Source organism: Microcebus murinus, chromosome 9 (assembly GCF_040939455.1).
Source record: "Microcebus murinus isolate Inina chromosome 9, M.murinus_Inina_mat1.0, whole genome shotgun sequence".
Classification (NCBI taxonomy): Eukaryota; Metazoa; Chordata; class Mammalia; order Primates; family Cheirogaleidae; genus Microcebus; species Microcebus murinus.
The window spans coordinates 56,893,104-56,915,096 of record NC_134112.1 but is presented as its reverse complement, the minus strand read 5'-3'; the positions used below and the strand labels follow the sequence as shown (position 1 = coordinate 56,915,096).

The following is a 21,993-nucleotide window of genomic DNA, read 5'->3' as shown; positions in this document are numbered from 1 at the left end:
GCTATACAACAAGCCTAATGATTTTTATATCATTTACCAGAACAAATTTGATAAAAGATGATATAACAGAAGTGGTGGGAGTTTTTGACTATGTAAGAAAGGTGTCGGGCTGTAGTTCTCTGGTGAAGGATTCTGAAGAAACAGCACACATTGCAGAGGATTCTCATAAATTAAAAACTTAAATAGTTACCAACTTTAAAATCTAGGCTGGCTCTGACTATAATACAATTTTATGCTTCTCTTTCCCAGCCAATTAAAATTCCAGCAATTACATGGCATTCCAGTTGGCTATTTTTGCTATCTGCGTAAAGGCAAGCAGTCATCTTAGAATCATAAGATGTGGAAGGGAAGTGAGGATAGTGCAAATGCCTCTTATTTAAAAAAAAATGCATATATTTTGTTGAGCTTCATAAAGAGAAAGAATTTATCTCATGACACTATCAAGATGCCTCGGTTGGCCGGGCACAGTAGCTCATGCGTGTGATCCTAGTACTCTGGGAGGCCGAGGCTGGCAGATCATTTGAGCTCAGGAGTTCGAGACCAGCCTGAGCAAGAGTGAGACCCTGTTTGTACTAAAAAAATACAAAGAAATTAGCTGGACAACTAAAAACATATGGAAAAAATTAGCCAGGCATGGTGGCACAAGCCTGTAGTCCTAGCTACTTGGGAGGCTGAGGCAGTAGGATTGCTTGGGCCCAGGAATTTGAGGTTGCTGTGAGCTAGGCTGATGCCACAGCACTGTAGCCCAGGGAACAGAGTGAGACGCTGTCTCAAAAAAAAAAAAAAAAAAAAAAAGATGCCATGCTTAATTTCAAAATATTTGTGAATATTGGTATGTTCATTAAAAAAAATCTTTTGTTGTTATTGCATTTATTTATTGTAAAATATGTGGGATCTTTGACAGATTATCTTCTCTGCTTCAGCTTTCTCATCTGAGAAATGGAGGCAATAATATCAATTTCATAGGATGTTTTTGAGTGCTAAATTCGTGCCTCACTCTCTCTCTCACTTTCTCCACTCCCTCCACCACTTTGAATAGTGCCAATCACATAAAACTATATAAGCTATTATTATTGTTAGTCTTATTCTTTAATACTATTTAAGTTAAATGACATATTCTTTCTGTGACAACATTAATATAGTATCTACAAGTATATTCTCTTTGTGGAGTTTATTATAGTGTATAAAGCTTAAATTAACACTGTCATGTGATCATATAATAGGCCAGGTAGATTTATTTATATCCATCTAATAGATGAAAAAATTGAAAGCATAAATTATAAGATTTAAAAAAAGTTTTAGGATTAAAGCTTGTATTTTCAATCCAATCAGGATTATTTTTATTACATAATTAATTAAAAACTATATGCATCTTAGTAAAAATGTTTTCAATTTTCCATCTACATGGAAATCCTACTCAGAACAGCAAAAATAAGATTATTTTAAAGAGAAAAATTTTAATTTCAATTTGCTTTGAAAATGCTTCATTCTCAGTAGACAACATTTTTGATAGAGTAAAAGGAAATACACATCTGTTCCCTGAGCTTCTGAAGCAGTAACATTTATTTTTAAGCTTATAATGGGACTCTTTGGCAAGTGGTTGCTAATGACAAATGTTTACTATTTTCCAAGCTTAGAGGAAGGATTCTTTAGAGCAGCAGAATTTACGTTGTCTCAGTACGGCAGTGACTAGCTTGACCTTTGCAAAATGCTCTAAAATTGATTGTAAGAAGATAGAGACTTCACTGAAATAAATAGGATTTAAATGGTAACAAGAAATGCACATGAAGGCACACACAAATCAGAGTAAACCATATATTGAAGGCTAAAGAAATCACATGGTCAAGAAATCAGTGTGTGAGATAAACAGGAGTCAAATATAAAATAGAGAACCATCCAAATGTGGATTGTCAGATATTTTCCTTCAAAATCAAATGGAAGCAGATATGTTCACCAAATAGAACAGTAGTTCCTTGACTCTATTTAGCAAGACTCTGTTTAGCTTGCAAAAAAAAAAAAATGCAAATTCTTGGGCTTCCCCCATGCTTTTACTTAAAGTCTCCAAAACCACACTTTTAACATACACAGTATCGGACTCTAAGGATACTAAGTTTAAGAATAGCTATTCTAACTTAGGCTTCAATCTTCTCCTTACCATTTTGTACTCTAAGGGTAGGTTCTGAGTTGGAAGAAAAAGGAGCATAAGGCATCTTGGTGCTTGGGTGTGGGAGTGGGGAAGCAGCACACGTTGGAAATGCAGAAGACAACTCCACCGAAGGGAAAATTGTGAGGATTCAGTTAAAGGGAGTTTGGACATGGAGAACAAAAAGATGAAATATTTTTGGGTCAGTATTAATCATATTTCCTAGGTCAGTATTAATCATATTTCTTACATTCAAGTATTAGAACCAAACTCTGGCTATCCTAAGCAAAATAAATAAATAAATAAATAAAAGGAGTTTTATTGAAAGGACATTAGAGGCTCACAAAATTAATGGCAGGACAGATGATCTGGTTTGGTAAATGGGCAAAGACCAATAGAGCTATGGAAGGCTAGCTAATGGGAACATGACAAGATTTATGCGGCAATGAGAGGTTGGCCCTGAATGCCACTTCAGAGACTATAAACTATAATTAGTAAATAAGGTAATCAAGATTCATAGTCTCTGGAGCCCTATGGTCAAACCAGCTAATCCCAAATTATATGCTTTCTCCTGACTATGCTGGTGTGGGGTGAGAAATATCACCCCCTTTGATATATACAGGGCTGGGCACGATCTTCTGTCAAGGCTATACAGAATGGGACTTTGACAAGAGGCAGGTAAGCTGCTAATAGGAAGTAGGACATTGGATGCTAGGCAACCAAAACCATGTCAAATATGCACCATGAGTTGTGTCAGGGATGCTCATTTGGGCCCACCTATATCCTATTCAGCTGAGTTTAATAACTGTTGATTGTGGAACCTACTTTTCTCAGCTCTTCCTTAATTCATTCCTGCTCCCATTCACATTAGGACTTACATGTCTATTTTTCTAATCAGAATCTTTTCCTTCCTTGTGCTCAATATCTTGCCAAATACAGTCATTCACTATTTCCTATTTGTTATCTACTAGAATTGAGTGATTTTCTGAACATGTTTGAACAGATCAAATACAACCTTGCTCACTTCTTTTATGAAATACTACCTGTGTGAAGCAGTACATTATAAAGACAGAGATGGTCCAAAGCCAAAAATTAATTGTCAAAATTTTCAATTTTACTTGCTGGGTTATTACAACAGCAAGAGCACTTCAACACAAAAATAACAGACATAAAACTGGAATGTTTTCATATTTTATTGTGAGTCAAATTAGTTTAAAGTGTATATCCAACAAATTCATATCAAATGGATCAATCAAATATTTATCAAATTCTGCCTTAGTTGTCCATCATTTTTCTAGTCCTTATTCTAAATGAAATTCCAATTTAGTGGGGAGATAAAATAAAACTAGACATATTTTAAGAATCATAAAATATCACACTCTATGATAGTTTTGGTAAACACAAGATAAACCTCCATAAAAGCAGTAAGGCTTGAGACCTTGAAGAACAAAGGTGATCTAGATAATTGAAAGGGAATAAATCAGAATTGGGGAAGTGATGCTGAGTTCTCTGTTTAAAGGCAAAATTGCCCTGGTTAGTTCCTTTATAATAATTTAAGGCACTGCGTCAGCCCTATTGCTCCGTTATCTGATAATCTGGCCCACCCAATAGTAATTTGAATTTCCTCTTATCTTAGAAGATTTTTTTTTTCTTCCAGCTCTACCCTTATTGTATATGGAATTTTTGAGTGGTATTCATCTTCTCTACTGATGTTGGATATGGGATATTTTGCAGGCAATGCCGTTAGTGGAAGATGTCAAGAAAATGTGGGTCTACCTGGATGCATTTTACAGAACATTGGTAGATATTTAAAGCCAATTTTCTTATTCTAAGACTCTCATTGTTTTTCAAGAAGCTATCTCTGAAGTAGGAGCAAAGTGAAATTGGTATGCTGTCTTCTCCCTTCTCCCTTCAACAGAGCAATCTTGACATGAGAATTAAATGTCAAACCCCTGCTAAAACCCTCCAGTGGCCTCCCATTTTACTTAGGATCACAACTAAATTCCACACCATGGTCCATAAGGTTCTACATGATTTGTCCCTGTTTTTTCTCCTGCCTCAATTTGTGCCATCTTCTTCCTTCTTCACTATGCTGCAACCACACTAGACCCTATCTTATGACCCGGATACACCACTAATGTCCTTCTGACCTCAGGGTCTTTGTTCTTCTTGGTAGTACTACTGGGGATATTTTTTCCTCCAGGCTCTTGAAATGCTGTCTTTTTGCCAAGCCTTAACTCTCATTGTACAACCTCAGAAATCCTGCCTCGACGATTCAATCTATAGTTGTCTCTCCTTTGTCCAATTACACTGTTATATCATCTTGTTTATTCGATAGCACCAATCATCTTGAAATTATATTGTTTATATATTAATTCTCTGTCTATCTCCACTAAAATGTTAGCTCCAGAGAGTCATGGTTGGGGTATATCTTGATCGCCAATGAATCTTCAGTGCCTTGAAGATCACTTGAGATATATAAACTCTATGAGTAATGTTTCAAATTACTAATGATGACTGTCTTAGTCATACATGAAGCATTATAGAGGCATTTATGGAGAGTTTGATGACAATGGAAAAAAAATAATCTTATAAGCCTTATAGGAGTGTATTTGAACTGCAGCCAGGCCATTGCATTGCTTGCTCCATTGATGGTAACAGTCATCATAAATGAGATGAATTGAATGACTGAAATTCTGAAAGCCAGACCTAGCTCTGCCTTCTCTTCACTCACCCCAAGGCTCCAAGGGCCTATAGTCACTAAGAAGGGAGAGTTCTTATTAATGGTTCAGATTAAAGTGATGTGGAGGGATAAAGCAACATTATCTTGAGCCCGTAGATCTGAATGCAATAAGGGAAAAAGTCAAGAATCTGAAGAAACTGGATATTGTTTATGGGAGCTGTAAGAGTTAATATTCTTTGGGAGCAAGGTTAGGTGGTTATTAAAGTATGGTTAGACTAAAGAATAAATTATAAATCCAAGAATAAGAGATTGGGCTTGATGCTTGAAACATTTAGGGACAAATTTATTAACAAATTCTTTTACAGGGAAAGGGTGCAAAGATACCAGTATATATAAAGAGTAATTTGTCAGTTACATATTGGGTTAATTCCTTATGGGAACAAAGAGAAGTAAGATGGATACTTAAGATGGGCAATAATGTTTCCATACCTGCCAAGAAGCTAATTGCTTTTACTTTGATACATTTTAATATTTGTTTGAGCTCTTTTTCCAGGAGAACATACATTTTCTCTTTACTACACAAATTATTGAGATTTTATTACTTAGAAAAAAAGTATTAATATTAGGTCTACACAACTGTGTAGTAAGTAGAATAGCTGATTGGCTGACTTGTATTGATTTCTTTATATACTTTTTCTCTTCTTTCCTTCTTTGTTTTTTCACACATTCCATATTCTATCTTTATTGTCCCTCTTTCTTTTTAGTAGACATTTATTTTACAGAGTTTTTAATGCGAGTTCTACAAGATGCTAGCTACTGTGGGGATACATGAGAAGAAGAAATCTAGAATAGGTTCAGAAATTTGGAGGATGGAGTTGTGAGTGTGGGTGGAGATGTTGGAGAAGGATCCAGAAATGTGTGACTGACTACAGGTCTGCTTTGACTCACTCACAGGCGCCTTTCAATTTGTTAAGGGCAGGAATCTCTCTTTATCTCCTCCCACTCTGAATTTAGCAACCCTGAAATCATTTCCTTGGCTGCCAAAAAAAGAGAAACTCAAAAAGTCACTTCAAATTTCGTCCCTCCTCACTCAAATCTGTTTTTCATATACAAGCCGAAGATGTCTTTGTTTCCCAGATAAGTTTTAATTCACAATTACATTATGTGGTCCATAACATGTGAGTCATTTACACCTTATTGTGTTATCCTTTCTCTCTCTAATGACTGCAAAATTTTCTCTTTATCCTTAATGTATGGAAAACACAATGTGTTCAGGTGAGAGGTTTTATTTGTTGCTTGTTTGTTTAATTCTTTTGATTTTGCTTGGCATTATGTGAATTTTTGCAACATGTGGAATCATATATTTCTACAGTTTTGAGAAATTCTTGTTCATTATTTCTTCAAATATTGCCTGTCTTTTATTTTCTCTATTATCTCATGTGACATTCCATTTAAATACATGTTTGAACTTCCGGATTTATCTTCCATATTTCTTAACTTCTCTTTGATATTTTCTAGAGTTGATTCTCATTATCCACAGTAGTTGTGCTCTATAAATACTGAGCCATTGCTCCTGGGGTACAATCTCACTTAGGTAATAAACTTAAGTTCTAAAAAAAATTCATCCTGGAAGATTTTATTTTCTTCTTTTTTTTCTTTTTATTTTCATTGTTTTACAAAAGAGAGAATGAGATTCAGAAATTAACAGGTGCCAGAGTTGGGAATCAAACTCCATCCAACTTAGACCAGAGCCAGAGCTTCTTATAGTACAGTGTACTGCTTCCTACTTTCTCCATTCCCTCTTCATCTCTGTCTGAGAGCTGATATAAGAAGGCCAGGCATCACCTTGTTTGATTTAGCTTGGAACATGCACATCTGGCAACTCGAATTTTTCACCCCTCTGTGCATGTCCGTAAATGACAGCAAAAGTGCTGTGCTATTGATTTTAGGGTTACAAATAAATTTTAGTGGGTCGGCTAATCCCCAAATATGGATTCTGTGAATAATAAGAATCAACCGTGTCTTTTTGTACTGCCACCAGGAAGAATTCCTCAATATCGCAGCTCATTATTTCATTTTTCAGCTAGGTTCAGTTGGTTATGTAACTTATGATGAGCTGCTTTTATTTTTAATTTCAAGTAAATTGGCATTTCTGTGATCTCTAAGTTATTTTCTCACTACAATCAGTTTTTGTTTCATAGCTATTTGCTTTTGTGCCACAGGTGTATTTCTTTTATTTATCTCTTTGAAAAGGCTTACTGTACTTATTCCAACTTCATTTTGTACTCTGTATTATTTCTATGGTTTTGGGTATAAATTCTTTGATGCATGAATTGATTGCCTCTCTTTCTGGCCTTTTTCGGCTGATGATTCTTAGCCATGTGTTCACTGTATGTCCTTGATTATGATCACTGCTGACACCCTCGCCGTTTAGTGCAGTCACCTTCTTGGTGATGTTGTTAGCTTAGGTCTGGCACTAGTACTAGCCTTTGTTCACTTCTTTGCCTCTTGTATAAGGACCTTTTACCCCATTTTCTCCTCTTAATATAGTCATGTATTAACTAACATTTAGTTTATACACTTTCTATACTACCAGTTTTAAACTGATAAACTACAATGCCAGTTTTGAATAGGAGCCAGAAATTTTGGTGAGAATGTTCAGTTCATCACCTTGAAAGAAGTCTCCTGATATTGTCAGAACCTGGTAGAACGTACAGCTAAGCAAATAGAACTTCCTGACAGAAATTAGACCATAACAAAGCGCATCCATAACCAGTCTGTCCAAATGGAGGAAATTGAAGGAATAAATGCTGTGAACTCTTTTCCGTTTCTCTCATCTCTTGCTGGTTCCTTTTTTTTTTTTCCCTCTGACCAGACCTAATCATTAGCCAGAGAGTTGGTAATTCCAAAAGATGTAATCCATTAAGAACTTTAGAGCAGAGGTTCTAAGAAAGATAGACAAAAGGCAGCACATCAAACTACTTTTTCTTCTTAGTTTGCCAACATCCTATCTTTATGTATACAATGCAGTGTTTAATTGATTGTAAACTTTTAATTGAGGCCCAAATTCTTGTATTAGTCCAAATTAATGTTCCTATTAGTATAATCTAACCATCAAATTATGGTTTTATTTCTAGGTGAAAAAATTCACTAATTTATAATCAACATCTGTAATTTAGAATATATATATATAGAAAATATACATATATATTTATTCACAAATACATTTAAGTAAAATATATACATAAACACAATTATCTATCTCTTAGTATCTTAAGTAAGAAGTTTTATATATATTAAAGTCCACCAATGATCTCAAAATAAAGAGATTGGGGTTTAGGACACTCTAATTTTTTTCTTATTAGGCCTTCTTAACACATAAAGTTACTTCTACTTTTTTTTAAAGACAAGAAAGCAAAGCAGTAAAGGCAAACATTTGCTATGCTCCATAAACAATGTTCTAAAGTGATAATTGATTATAATTAAGACAGCCAATGTCAGCTAAGTTAATACATCATTAGATAGAAAATAAAAGTGTCACCAGGAATATAATCTACTGATTTGCTGATCACAGTTGAACACTAGCCAGGAGGTAGTAACTATTAGTACTAGAAACAGATATTGACTGAACTATATTTAGAAGATACTATGCAATTCATTTTCTTTTCAATTCTATACTTAATGGTCATGTATTATCTTTGGGTATTCTTGTTACTACTAAGTTTACCAAAAAATGTTATTATGATAAAAATTTCATAAAACTTATATGCATATAAAATATTTGTTGTTATTATTATATGTATATAACTTTAAATGCATATAACAATAAAATATTAGTGCTATAGAAATGGTATTATTTATATTTTTGTAGTGTTTAGTAACTTACACATTTTTCCTGACATTAATTTCATTTAATGTTCACAAATACTCTTGGAGGTTGATATTTTTTTTTTTTTTGAGACAGAGTCTTGCTTTGTTGTCCGGGCTAGAGTGAGTGCCGTGGCGTCAGCCTAGCTCACAGCAACCTCAAACTCCTGGGCTCGAGCGATCCTTCTGCCTCAGCCTCCCGAGTAGCTGGGACTACAGGCATGCGCCACCATGCCCGGCTAATTTTTTATATATATATCAGTTGGCCAATTAATTTCTTTCTATTTATAGTAGAGACGGGGTCTCGCTCTTGCTCAGGCTGGTTTTGAACTCCTGACCTTGAGCAATCCGCCCACCTCAGCCTCCCAGAGAGCTAGGATTACAGGCATGAGCCACCGTGCCCGGCGGAGGTTGATATTGATATTCCTATTTTACAGCTGGAACAAAATAGACACAGAAAGTGTTTAGTATAATGTAATCCTATTATAATAAATATATAGGAAATAAATGAAAGAAAAAAATTGCTATGGTTATAGGTGTTAGAGAAAAGGAAAATAGGCTGTGAAAGATGGATTGGAGTAAAGCCATTGAGAAGAGGCTGGGAAGGCATGTCCCAGGGGATTAATGGAAAGGAGAAGATTAGAGACATGAATATGCAGAGCATGACAGTGAGCAGACTAGCTTGGCTAGAACAGGCATAAGGACAAAATATAATTATATATAAGCATGTCAAAAGTATAATAAAAAAATTTTTAAGAATCTATGTTCAGCAATAGAAAATTTATTAAACAAATTATTGTGTATTTATGTGATAGAATACGAAGAAGTATTGAAATATAATTCAATTAATATTAAAAGTCATAATAATGATGAAGATGATTAGGTTTTACATAACCAATCTTTGAAAAATTAATAAATTCACATGGTACAAAATTCAGAGAATACTAAAGGGTTTACAGTGAAAAGTAACCATCTCTCCCTAGTCCCCGTGTCATTCCTTACCCAGAGGCAAATGTGATTACAGGTTATTTACATCTCTCTCCAGATAACCTATGCACATACAAGCATATACTCACATAAAACACACATATCCACTGTTATTTCCAGATTATAAATACTTGCTTCTTTTTTTTTTTTTTAAATTGAATAATATCTCTTGGAAATGGTTTCATATCAGTTTATATAGCACTGCTATTGTTTAAATACACTGTAATTTATTGATGAACATTTAGCTTATTTCTAATCTTTTGTTTTTAAAAACAATACTGTAAAGGAACAGAGTAGATACAATTTAAATTTTGGTAAATATATCCAAATTGCTTTCTGTAAAGGTTATGCTAATTTATATTTCACTAAGGGTATGTAAGACACCTGCTTCCCCAAAACCCTGCCAGCATAGTACACTGTCAAATTCTTTTGTCTCTGCCAAAATAAATTAAAATTTCTATATTATTGTGTTTGTAGCTTTTGAGTGAAGTTGAAAATATTTTCATATTCAAAACTTATATTTCCTTTTATGATGAATGATTGGTTAATATTCTTTGTTTATTTGGGTTATTGACCTTTTTCTAGTAAATTAATTTACATTTTTCCTATAATCATCTGTGTTACAATGTTTGTTTTGCGATTCTGTCTTTAATTCTGACTACATTTATGATGCTCATGCTCTATAGTTATGTTTGTTCATGTGTAGTTGAGTGGATAAATTATTTCATATTTTCTTCTAGTATTTTTTCATTTTGTGTCCTATATTTATATCTTTGATTCCATTAGAAGTTTAATGATACTAAATGCAGGAGAGAGGAAAACTATTTGATTACGTTAACATCACTATTGAAAAAATTTATCTTTTTCTCAGTTACATTAAATGCCTCCATCATATAGTAAATTGATAAAATTTTAAATCTATTTCTGGAATCTCTCATCCATTCATCTGTGAATATTCCTTGACTGTGATTATCTAACTTATTTTATATATATATAACTACTTAATAACCCTCATTCTCCCTCACTTTCACTCTCACTCACTCTAACTATATCTGACTGATCATGTTAGCTATCTACCCCTTATTATATTTAGTTTTCAAAAAAAATTTGGAATATATACAATGATTTAATATGCAAAGATCAATGGAACAATGTACTGTCTTCACTTCTGCAACTAGTCCTACAGGTGTAAATGATATTTATTTTCTTCTTCCTCTATCACTAATTTTATACTTTTCTCACCTTTGGCCACAAACTAGTAGCTTATTTCATGAGGGTTTAGAGCCCTCAGTTACTTTGCTGTTGCTACTTTGGTTTTTCTGCAATTGCCCATAATATTCATCAGTAGGCATTAAAATACTAAGAGCTGTTCCAATGAAGCCCAGTGTTCAAGACATACTCCTGTCTGCCCGCATCGTATTGCAGCAATCCCTCTTTATGGTATTCTGGATCATGTCCAACAACATTGTAACTCCTTTCTTCACCTGCCATTCCAAACAGAACCTTAACCAGCATCTGCTTTAGTGGAGGCCTTACTGTGTACACAGGGAGAGGTTTTCCCTTGTTGCTTCCCCAATTCCACCCAGGAACTAGGTCTTCTAATCCAGCAGAATCTAAATTTGTAGGGTCAAGAAGTTAGAGATTCTGTAAAAGGGTTATTGGGACTGAAGGCGCAGTGGGCCAATCCTACTTCTGCCCTTTGTTTCTTGGACTCAGGTAGTCTTGCTACTGGGGACACAGTGTTGTATATCAAACATTAATTCAGTGCACACATGTCATCCTAGAGGTTGCCCCTGCTGCTTTAGATGCTCTAATAAGTGTTTCATTATTCTACCAGGCCAGGTGCTTCCAAGATGGTGCATTGTATGATATGACCAGTGAATCCTGTGGTCAGGCACTGAGTGTCCTACTTTCTTTCTTAGATTGGGCCATTCCATCTGAGGTTATATAATATTATGGGGAATCCCATGCATTCTATAAGCTTTTGAGTTGTGTTCTGTTAAGATGCCCCGTGGGCAGGAAAGGCGAACAAACTCATATCCAGAGGTGATTTCAATTCCGGCAAGAGAAAATTGCTCCCCCTTCAGGATAAATATAGTTCAATGTGATCGACCTGCCATAGAGTGAATGGCTGGGGTCCATTAGGGATGTTGTGATGTGTAAGACTTGGTTTTCATTTCTGTTGCTGGCAGATTGGAAATTGTGCAATTGCAGTGGATAGGTCCACAGTTTCAGTGGAATATTTGTGCTTCTGTTTCCCAAGGACCTAGGGCTGTCCATGGGAAGTTAACTCTCTCACATATCCAGGTTTTGCACAAGCATCAGAAATACCGAGTGGATTCAGGCAGATGTTCCAAATAGTGGTGGCACAGAGGCTCCAAATCAGAAAAGAGGGCATACAGTATGGAGTGGAGGCAAGATGTTGTCAGGTTACATGTGTATGCAGCTGATTAATGCATCAATGGCCAAAGCAAAAAGTTGGACTGAGAGGATTTGAAGTAGGGCCTAAGAGTCATCTGTCACTACACCCTCTTTAAGAAGCAAGTCTTGAGGAATGTTATTTTGTTTTTAGTAAAATAAAATGGAGCATGGATGTAGAAGAATACATCAAATACCAAGGCTAGGAATTAGTAGCTTTATAACTAGGCAGGAAAGAAAGTCTTTAATTTTAAATGACAAATCTTTTATGCTATTGAATAGACACATGATATAGAAATATTTTAAGGTCCTTGATACAGTCTACTGAATTGTTTTTAAAACTTACTTATGTTAAGTATTAAATGCATTGTGTAAGAGTGTCAATTTCATGATATTTTGACAATATTGGGAATAAAAATTTAATCTCAGAATTTAGCAGTTAAAAATAGCATAATATTTCAAATGTGCAATTATTTAATTACTAGTATGGTTATATTTTTAAAATGTATGTACTTATTCTCTGGTTGGCCAGTTCAATACTTCACATAATTTGCCCATTTCTAAATTGAAACTCTTTGTATTTAAGCCCTCTTTATACATTAAGAATATTAACCTATTGACTTACTGCCAATCATATACATTGCAAATGATTTTCCAGTTTCTCACTGGCTTCTAATGTTAATTATGACTTTACATATTAACCCCCCTTTTTCCCTTTTTTTTGTTAAAAACTGACATTCATGTAGTTTCTTTCAAGTATAGCTCCCCCTCACCCCGCCAAGGCTCCTTATTGAAAGCTAAAAAAAGTCTGCCAATCATAGTTGTCACTTAATTGATGTTGGTTTGTCTTTACTTATCTGTTATAATCTCCATTGTATAGCATAATTTGTTATTTTTTTAATAGTTAATGAGAGATATTGAGAAAAATTTAAAATTTGCCCTCTGGAGCAAATGGCTGACAAAATATATATTTTAAAAAATTGTAACTTATTTCCTTTGTTTTGACTCAAAATAATTCATATTTATCCTTGACCTCAAGGAATGTGGAATATTTTTTTTTTTTTTTAATATGGAACGCTTCACGAATTTGCGTGTCATCCTTGCGCAGGGGCCATGCTAATCTTCTCTGTATCGTTCCAATTTTAGTATATGTGCTGCCGAAGCGAGCACAGGAATGTGGAATATTTTAAGATCTTAGATCCTTGATTTTCAAACTGTGGTTCGCAGACAGCAGCATCACAATCACATGCATGCTTGAATCTCAGGCCCCGTATGGAACTACTAAACGAGGATCTACATTTTAACAGGGTCCCCTTGTAATTCATCTGTCATTATGTTTGAGAAGCATCATTTTGAATCTTGTAGTCTGTTTTCAAGGAGACATAAAACTAGCCACTTGATTATGGATTATGAGATTTATAACAATTTAAATTATAGAATTACATAATAGAAATCTATATTATTTCATAATTTTCTCTACTCTCTAAGATTTTCATTTTAAATAGTTGAACACATGAGTTGGCATCTGAGTTCTAGATAACTCACGTTCTTGATAAGCACCATTAAACTGAGATTCTCAGCACCGTATACAGTAGGCACTCTATATTCAAAGGAAAAATTATGAAACCTCATCTCCATATTTCCAGGGATAGTGATAGTCCTGACTCTCGTCTTCCTAGAAGAAAATTAGAGGAAGAAGTAAAGGAAAAGCATTTAATTTAGGTATTCACATTCTAAGGAGTTGTGTGTAGTGTATATTATAATTATATTCATTAATTCACTAACATTTATTTATTGTGTACTTGTATACAAGGCACTGTGCTGGGTGTTATTAAGGATAATAAAAGAATAGCCAGAAGAAACAGAATAATATTGATATCAATAACAATTACTTTTTGAATCCTTGCAATGTGCTAGACATTTTTCTGGGCACTTTTCCAGCTCTGTAGTCCTCACAGCCACGCTTTGAGGTTGGTACCATTATTAACCTCATTGTATAGAAGTAGAATCAAAGACTCAGGAAGATTAAGCAAACTTTCCAAGATCCTACAGTTAGTAAGTAGTAAGATACCAGCCACGTTTGCCTGAATCCCTAATTCTGCCATACAAGGTTGACTACCTGCTTTGATTCTATCAGTAGATGACAGTTTGAAATATTGATGAAATCATTCATTTGCATTTCAGATCTCTTTCCTTTAAGGTTTAAAATATGGAACCTGAGCACTTTTTTTCTACTGGTGAGGATGAAAATAAATAAGCATATTTATAAAATATAATAGGCATAAATAAGCAAAAAGCATAAATAAAATAAGCATATTCAGCTTATTTCTACTTTCTTTAAAAAGCCTGAGGGAATAGATCCTAGCAGCATAAAGCTGTGCACTTTCAGCTTGAGGCAGGTGGGAGAAGGACTTTTAATGCATAGAGTGAGCAGAGCCCGACAGAAGACACCTGCTTCCTGCTTCTTCACTCTCCAAGCAAAGCTGTGGCAAAGAACTTGATCCTGCCCCCTGTAAAGGACATAGTCTATATAGAGCTGAGAGCAAGAGTTAGGTTTAAAAGAATAGTAAATGAATTAACGAGGGTGAAGGGACTATTTCTTTCTATGTGTATGTGTGTGCATACATACACAAATATTTGAGAAATATTTTTTCTCAAAAATATTTGAGAAATATTTTTCTTTATTTTATTTTTAAAACATGTAGTAGGATAAATATAACTGGAGATCATTCAAGTAAACTTGGTTAAGCATGCAAATGTCACATGATCCCAGCCTTGGGGTAGAATTGCCTCTTTGATTTACTGTGATTCTGTGAAGATACAAGATAAGAGCATGGAGTGTTGGCAATACAAATGGCTTACTAATTATATGTAGATTATTTCTAAAGGCATGAGACATTTAATTTTTTCAAGTTCCAGTAATGGGAAGAATGGGAAAACATCCCAGCAATTAACTTCACGCCAGAAAAACTCCAGTTGACTCATTCTCCTTAATTGCTTAATCTAAATGATTTCTCCACAGTAGTTTCATAAATATGGTGTTGAGTCTTTTTCCTAAGGATAAAACGAGTTTTAGTGACCCACTGAAGTTTCACAAATTAGGATAAAGGGAATGTAAGTTGCACCAGGCAATAATAACATTCAATGATATGAGTTATTTATTTACTTACTTTTAAGCACCTACTGAGAAGGAAGATATTACTTTAAAACATGGGAGTGATATCTTCCACAGGGACAAAAATTCATTCTTGGGGAGAAAAAATAATTTTACTCTTTTTATAATATGTATAAATCACAGATATGTGTGTAGTACATTAACAAATATCTAATACATCTGTGGTATTAAAATTTCATGGTAATTGGGAAAAAAGTCTAAAAAGTCGATAATCAAGGGGAAAAAACAGATTGCCAAATACTGCTTTAAAACTTATCGTTTACAGGGGTTATCCAGAAAGTATCCAGCTATGTATGTACCATGAAAAATAGAAACATGTATTATATTAACAATGGCTGCATATTTTCCAGACAGCCTTCATATATCTCAGCCTGCAAGTTATTTCTGTATTCTTTTCACTAGGTGAAGAGCATAGATTGTGTTCTTTTCCTGGCTGTAACCCTCCTGAAAGCCAGTGACAGATAAACATGTGTCCCCGGCAGCTGCCTCTTGTGAGGTTCTGTGTGCAAAATTGTGTAAGCAATAAGGACTCCAACCAGGTTGGTTGTTTTCATATAATATTAAAAGTGAAAATAAAATAAAATAATGCTTCTTTAACAATTGACACATTTTAATACAAATGTGTCAATATGTAATCCAACATGTAATCCAACATGTAAAGGTGATACTATACTAACTATATCCTACCTCCTATATTTCTACCTTTAAAGGCAACAGTTCTCCAATATGGTTGTATGGTGAAAATGTTGGGGAACTTTAAAAGTATAATTGGATGTAATAGATGTAAGGATGTGTCCGGCTATTCAGTAAGATTTTGTAGTTTTATTTATTTAAGATTTGATCTTTTTAAAAGTTTTATTTCTAGACATTTTATATCATATTTCATTGATTCGAGGATGCCATGCATTTTATTTTCACACTTTAATATCTTTGAAACCAGGATGTGTTTTACAGTCCGTGACACTCTAGCTGTAATGATCAATCATACTTTTTATTATCACTGTAAATTGAATATTTTCCCCTTAAATTTACTAAAATTTGATTTAGAATGTTTTCATTTATAGTCAATAGTGAAATTTAGTCCGTAGGCCTTTCTGTTTGTACTGCTTTTATCTAGATCAGGATATTATAATTAAGTTGGGAGTCTTTCCATTCATTAAATGATAGTGTGATTTCATTTTTTTAATGGCAGATCTTTAATCACCTTTTCAATCTCCTCTATGGATTTCAGGTCTTTCACTTCTTAGATAAATTTTGAATAATTTATATTTAGCTGTTATGTTGTTTGGTGAATATGTTTAAGAAAGTTGCCTCAAACTATTTTTTTATTATATACTGTAACTTAATCTTATTTCTTTTCTTAACCTAATATTCCACATTGCCATCTGACATTAACAATATCACTCCTACCTGTATTTTTGTTTAAATTTGCAGAGTATCTTTTGGCCTATTTCAATATATTCAACCTTTGTATATCACTTTCTCTAAATGTACTTGTTGTTTGATAAGCCAAAATGGTAATCTTTGTATTTTAGGGTGATAATTCAGCCCTTACATATTTTTGTTTGAAATTTATATAATTGTTTTATTCCTATACATTATCACATTTATTTTATTTTGAGGTGTTTTCCTTTCTTCCTTCTTTTTTCTTTTCTTTTCTGATAATTTTACCTACTATTCCTTTCCTTTCCCCTCCTTTTAATGTCAGAGTTATTAAAGTTTATATTTTTCCTAGTACTTGTAATCATATATGCATTTTCTACTGTTTTCTAAAACACAATATCCATTTTTAACCACATCAAAATGCTTTATTCTCTTGTTTCTATCTAACCTGATGAGAACTTTAGAAAACTTTGACTCTCCAAAGCTTATTTTCTGAAGCTACTTCCTTAACAGCAAAATGCAAACTGTACTCCACCTAATAAATTCTCAGGAATTTATAAAGAAGAAATATATCAAATATCATTATTATACCAAAGGGAGCTATAACTACCATGTGACAGGCTAAATATAGTGTAATATATATTACTACATGTTGTTATGTTTTTGTAATCATAAATTCAAAACTATGACACCTGAATCTATATAATCACAAGCCATAGTATAATGGAAATTTGGTATTTATTTGATTTCAGTGAACTTGTTCACAAAATGCAATGTAGCTATACAGCTCATTTAGTTTTCTTGCAACTGAATATTAGGAAATTAAAAAATTGCATGTATAATGGAAGTTTTTTGGTTATAAAATGAAAAATCAGTATAGCAAAATATTTGTATAGTTTTGTTAAAGAAGAGGTTGCTAGTGGTCCACTATACAGTAGTCCCGCCTTCTCTGTGGAGACTATGCTGCAAGACGCTCAGTGGGTGCCTAAAACTGCAGTTAGTACCAAACCCTTTATAATACTGCTTTTTTCTATACATTCATGCCTATGATAAAGTTTAATTTATAGATTAGGCACAGTAGGAGATGGTAGCAATGACTAATATTAAAATAGAACAGTTATAACAATATATTGTAATAAAAGTTACATGAATGTGGTCTCTCTCTCTCAAAGTATCTTATTGTATTGTACTCACCTATTTTCAGACGAAAACCACAAATAAGGGGGGACTACTTTATCCCCATATGTTAAGAAAATAATACAGTGTTATTAAATTCATTAATATACTATTTATCATATCTTTTAGAGAAATAATTTGTTTTAGTTCAGCTAGTTTATTTAAGCCATTGGCATCTACATAGATGATAATGGGTCTGAAATCCACAAAGGTAATAGAACATCAGAGGATTATATTTCTTGAATTGTACAATTCCATTACAAAGTAGTATTCTTTTACTCTGCAAAAATATTTATTTTGAATAATTATATTTTTAATTGTTTATCCTTTTTAGGCAATAAAACATTTAATTATATGTATGGCATGTGATTAGTTTCTAACAGGCATGACAATTTTCTGTGGTATTATAGAATTATGTATTTATTAGTAAACATTAACTGATCATCTAGTATGTACCCAAACTGCAGATAGAAATAAATACAATAGAGTTTCTATTCCAGGGATTTTACTATATTTAGAGAGAAAAATAAAAATCCAAGGATCAGGGAAGAGTAGTCATATAGAATGTGGGCAGATCTGAAAAAGGTAGAGCTTGAGTCAAGTTTTGAAGGAGTTTGACAAATCAAGAAGATGAGGGGTAGGGATGGGGCTTTCATTCCTGGAAAAGCCTCAGCATGTAAGAAGACCTAGAGGTTCAGAAGTGTTTGACAAATGCAAGGAACTGTAAGTCATTTTACATAATTGACATAAAGAATATGTTGTGTGGGGGTCATTGTTTCAGGATTATAGACAGGAAGGTTTGGTTCAATCCAACAAGGAAGGGGGGCATACTGTGTTCTCAAGCATTTTGGTATCATGATCCCTTTATTAAGTTCTCCAAAGAGCTTTAGGTTATGTGGGTTATATATATCTATTGATATTTACCACATTAGAATTTAATGCTAAGAAATTTTAAAAATGTTTATTCATCCATTGGATAATAATAAGAAATTTATTTAATGTTACATAAAGAATATTTTTATTAAAAACATATGTTTTTCACAAACAAAAATATTAGTGGAATGAGTGGCATTCTTTTAACATTTTTTTGCAAATCTCTTTAATGTCTGTCTTCATTGAACACAGCTGGATTCTCACATCTGCTTCTATAATTACTATGTTCTTTTGCTTGAAGTAATAAGGAATATTTAGCTTTACAAGATAAATATCTGGATAAGGAAGGAGTCTTCCCACCCACTTGTTAAGTTGAAGTGTGGTTCCAAAGAAGAATATCCACAATTATCTGAAAAGGTTACTAAAGGACTCCTTCCTTTTCCAAAGGAGATGACCAATAAACACATAAAACATGCTTGACCTTATTAGTCATCAGGGAAATATAAATCAAAACCACAGTGAGATCACTTTAAACCCATTGGGATGATCATAACAGTAATAATAATAAAAGAAAATTATAATTGTTGGCAAAAAATGTGGAGAAATTGCTGGAGAATGTGAAGAATGCTCATATATTGCTGGTGGGAATTGAAAATGGTGCAGTCGGTTTCAAAAATGGTCTGGCAGTTACTTAAATGACTATACATAGAGTTAACATATGATCCAGCAATTCCACTCCTAGGTAGATACCCAAGAGAAGTGAAAACCCATGTCCACGCAATCTTGTATACAAATAATTATAGTAGTAGTATTCAAAATAGCCAAAAGGTGGAAACAACCCAAATGTCTATCAATAGATGAATGGATAAACAGATTGTGGTATATTCATATAATAGAGTATTATTTGGCCATAAAGGGAATGAAACACTGGTCCATGCTATAACATGGATGAATCTTGAAAACATGCTAAGTGAAAAAAGCCAGACGCGGAAGATCATATATTGTATGATTCCATTTATATAAAATGTCCACAATAGGAAAAATCTATTGAGACAAAAAGTAGATTAGTGGTTGTTTGTTGCCAAGGTGGATGGACCAATGATAGCTAGAGTGTACAGGATTTCTCTTTGTGATGATGAAAATGATCAAAAATTGACTGTGGAAATGGTTATACATATGTGTGAATATATTAAAAACTATTGAATTACACACTCTAAATATTTGAATTATGTTGTATGAGAATTATATCTGTGAATCTGTCAAAAAACTCAACAAATGGTAGTTTCTTAAAGGTTAGTTGTAATGTGGAATCTGAATCCATTTCAATAAACATTTCATACTTTGTAACATGAAATCCATTGATTTACCTAGGACTTTGAGTGTATCTTCTCTCTACATGTGATTTTGGCCTTACAGATCCCCTAAAAGGCTCTTAAAGACAGCCAAGCATCCCTAGACTGCACATGGAGCTATAGAGTTTCAAATTCAGAATGGTATAATTGGTTAAAAAAAAAAAATCCCTCTCTCAAACTGTGTGTGCTTTTGGAGTAAACTCTCTCTGGCTAGGTTCAAAGTAATGTTCAAACATTTTCAGATAGACTACATAAACATTTACATTTCTATCAGTCTAAAAATAACTATGGCAAATACATGTGAGACTCGGATCCATTAAGGAGACTAGTGAGGTTGGAAAGGAAAAATTTTTGGGAAAATTATTGGATTCTTCTACCAGAAATTCTGAGGGCACACCTGAGATGCAGCATTTAATAACATGAGGAAACTGAGCAGAGGTAGTTTTGTAACTCTGAAGAGTAGGGTCAGAGAAAGGAAAGCCAGGTATAGTATTTCTGCAGGCAGAGCCCAGGAATCTCCTCATTCTTGTTCTCTAGACACAGGGAGAAGAGTTCCCTTAAGAAATGAAAGAGTGAGTTGGAGCCCAAGTGTCTAGCCTTGGCATGAATGAACGTTCTTTTTCACCCAAAAAGTAGAAATAAGTAGTTCTTACTTACTTATATATTAAAGGTTAAATTGAATGAATTTTTTTTTTTTTTTTTTTTTTTTTTTTTTATTTTATTTTGGCATATTATGGGGGTACAGATTTTAAGGTTTCAATAAATGCCCATTCCCCCCCTCCCCCCAAAAGTCTGAGTCTCCATCATGACCATCCCCCAGATGGTGCACATCTCACTCACTATGTATGTATATACCCGCCCCCCTCCCCCCTCCCACCTGCCCAATACCCTATTACTGTAGCACCTATGTGTCTACTTAGGTGCTACTCAGTTAATACCAGTTTGCTGGAGAATATATCTGGTGCTTGTTTTTCCATTCTTGGGATACTTCACTTAGTAGTATGGGTTCCAGCTCTAACCAGGAAAATATAAGGTGTGCTATATCACCATTGTTTCTTAGAGCTGAATAGTACTCCATGGTGGACATATACCACATTTTATTAATCCATTCTTGGATTGATGGGCACTTGGGCTGTTTCCACAGCCTTGCAATTATGAATTGTGCTGCTATAAACATTCGAGTGCAGGTGTCTTTTTTGTAGAGTGTCACTGGATCATTTGGGTAGATGCCCAGCAATGGGATTGCTGGATCAAATGGTAGATTCACTTGTATCGCTTTAAGGTATCTCCATATTGCTTTCCACAGAGGTTGAACTAGTTTGCAGTCCCACCAGCAGTGTAGGAGTGTTCCTCTCTCTCCGCAACCACGCCAGCATTTATTGTTTGGAGATTTTTTGATAAAGGCCATTCTCACTGGGGTTAAGTGATATCTCATTGTGGTTTTGATTTGCATTTCCCTGATGATTAGAGATGTTGAGCATTTCTTCATATGTTTGTTGGCCATTCTTCTGTCTTCTTTAGAAAAATTTCTGTTCAAGTCCTTTGCCCACTTTTTAATGGGGTTATTTGATTTTTTCTTCCTAATTTTCGTGAGTTCTAAGTATATTCTAGTTATCAGTCCCTTATCGGATGCATAGGATGCAAAAATTTTCTCCCATTCTGTAGGCTGTCTGTTTACTTTCATGACTATTTCTTTGGCTGTGCAGAAGCTTTGTAGTTTGATCATGTCCCATTTATTTATTTTTGTTGCTGCTGTGATTGCCTTTGGGGACTTCTTCATAAACTCTTTGCCCAGGCCGATGTCTAGGAGAGTGTTTCCAACTTTTTCCTCTAGAGTTCTAATAGTTTCATATCTTAGGTTTAAGTCTGTTATCCAGCGTGAGTTGGTTTTTGTGAGAGGTGAAAGGTGTGGGTCCTGTTTTAGCCTTCTACAGGT

General features: G+C 34.1%; 1 non-coding gene and 1 pseudogene across 1 annotated transcript; one reads left to right on the top strand and one right to left on the bottom strand.

The window, feature by feature from the left end:
- Positions 1–21,993, top strand: part of LOC105879320 (testis-expressed protein 30 pseudogene) — a 40,941-nt pseudogene that overhangs the window by 8,776 nt on the left and 10,172 nt on the right.
- On the bottom strand, positions 13,162–13,268 carry LOC142873126 (U6 spliceosomal RNA). Its single transcript, XR_012921175.1, has one exon. It is a non-coding gene; the product is annotated as a U6 spliceosomal RNA (small nuclear RNA).